Source organism: Gymnoscopelus microlampas (assembly GCF_963454915.1).
Source record: "Gymnoscopelus microlampas genome assembly, chromosome: 23".
In the NCBI taxonomy this organism is placed as follows: Eukaryota; Metazoa; Chordata; class Actinopteri; order Myctophiformes; family Myctophidae; genus Gymnoscopelus; species Gymnoscopelus microlampas.
The window spans coordinates 18,243,068-18,245,567 of NC_139960.1; the positions used below are offsets into that span (position 1 = coordinate 18,243,068).

Consider the following 2,500-nt stretch of genomic DNA (forward strand, 5'->3'; position numbering starts at 1 on the left):
AGTAGGCTACAGCCATAATCTCTCGATTTGTCATTCCCATCCAGTGTCAAGAAAATCCGCCGATACGATCTCACTTTTTGGCATTGAAAGACAGACAGACAGACAGACAGACAGGCAGACAGACAGACAGACAGACAGACAGACAGACAGACAGACAGACAGACAGACAGACAGAAGGAAAGGGCGCAAACACTGAACCCTGTCCAACTCCGTTAGCGTACAGCAGGTAATACATATTTCACACCAGATACTACACAACGCATACAATACGTGCCGGATTAGAATGGGAACTTGCATTAAAAGAAGGGTATTTTTAATATACATACACAGTACACAGTATCTTATTTCAATATACTGTACTTTGTTGCCTGTTTCCTGGGTCCTGAGTCGAACTTACTACAGCTGTCTATGTACCAAACTATGCAAACAAAATATCTTTGAAACAAGAGCGTGACGTCTCTTAAGTCGAACAATGTGACTTTAAAGTGTTTACCACGTTCAAATGGTTTGATCATTCATGAATGACGTTTTAATGCAGCACTGTCTCACTGTAAACCTTAAACAAACAGACATTTGACAGAGAGGAGGGAGAGAGATTAATGAAGAGATTGAGAAAGAAGGAGAGAGAGGAAAGAAAGGGAGAGAAAGATAACGAGAGAAATAAAAAGAAAAGAGAGTGAAAGAGAGATGATGAGAGAAAGAGAGAGTGAAAGAGAGATGGGGCAAAAAAGAAAGAGAGAGATTTGCCTGGACAAGACATATCATCACTTTCCACTGATCATGCCGCACACACACACACACACACACACACACACACACACGTTCAGCACATCTTTCAGCATAAGATTCACACAGTAGGTTGTTTCCTGCCATAATAATCTACACAGCGTTTGGTCCGCATCTCCCCCGGGCACATATTTCTGCTCTCACACACACACGCACGCACGCGCGCACGCACGCACGCACACACGCACACACGCACACACGCACACACACGCACACACACACACACACACACACACACACACACACACACACACACACACACACACACACACAGAGCTCTGAACTCAAACTGTAATTATCAGACAACAGGCAGTTGTTCCTGGCAGAGGGGCGGGAGGGGAACCAGTGACTACAACTCAACACCGCGGTCCACCTCATCCAGAGAACAAAAGCGTGTGAACATATCAAAAACAACACATCTGTCACGGAGGACGCCGTCCCAGCTCTGATCTGCACGTGATCACACAGAGCGGGAGGTGAAGAGGAAAATAAACAAACCAACTGCAAGCCTTAACCACTTTAAACCCTAGCCTTTTCACGAAAATAGCAGATTTAACAGTACAGTGGCTATTTTCAGCGAGGAGATTTGGTGTAGAATGAACTAATAGCGGATCTAATATCGAGACGTGGGTAACTAACTAAATATACAGGGATTAACAACATGATTTGATTAGATTTTGGTGTCATGTGTGAACGTGCGCCGAATTTTGTGTGGCTGCAGTGCAATCTTGTTTCGGCATTCATGCCTGATTGGGAGCTACAACATTGCAGGCAAAGTCTTTGCGGGAAAACAAGTGTGAACATCATGATGTTGCTTGCATATTCCGCATCCCTGTGATAATGAATGATGATCATATCACATAATTTTATTCTGCCTTAAATGATCGCTTTCATAGTCCGTTTCCTCAGCAGAAAACCATTTGTTAAATGGTAAATGGTGCATTTATATAGCGCTTCTATCCGAAGCGCTTTACATTGATTGTGCCATAAACCCATTCACACACACATTCATACACCGATGGCGGAGGAAACCATGCAAGGCACCAACCTGCTCATCGGGAGCAATTAGGGGTTCAGCGTCTTGCTCAAGGACACTTCGACACTAACTCAAGGGGAGCGCCCCAGCCCGGGATCGAATTGGGAACCTTGCGGTTTTCCAGTTCACTCTACCCGGCCACTCTACCCCTGAGCCACTGCCGCCCCATTTGTTCTCTTTTCCATTTCGACGGATTAGGTTACAGCCGTCTGCCAGCCTGCAGAAGGATGGATGCTATATTGATCATTCTCATCACCAAATCCTTATAGTCTTGCATGCTACAGTCATATCTCAAGTGAAGTACTGTACTGGACTATTCAGCCAAGAACGAGAACGGTACATACGTACATGCGTAAACTGTACAGGAAATATGCCGGCGACTAATGTTAATTGGTTTCCTGAAAATGCAACGGTATCCATATCTGAACATAGCTTATGTTCAGTCTCTCATAGTGTTTCTTAGTTTGTCAACGTCTTTCACTTCATTCAAGTTGTGCACAATTATTCAGTTTGTATTATAGATGTGGTTTTAAATCTACACATTGTATTTGGTCATTTAAAGTAGTGAAGCAGAGGTAGTTTATGTTAGCTCTTTAGACAATGAACGACTGCCAGAGATTTGATTCAATTAGCAATCTGCTCTGGCAGCAGTACGCTATCATGATTATCTTATTTATT

General features: G+C 43.6%; 1 protein-coding gene across 1 annotated transcript in view; it reads right to left on the reverse strand.

Annotated features, from left to right (window-relative positions):
- The window catches only part of LOC311039682 (cadherin EGF LAG seven-pass G-type receptor 1-like), a 157,256-nt gene that overhangs the window by 46,628 nt on the left and 108,128 nt on the right, over window positions 1-2,500 (reverse strand).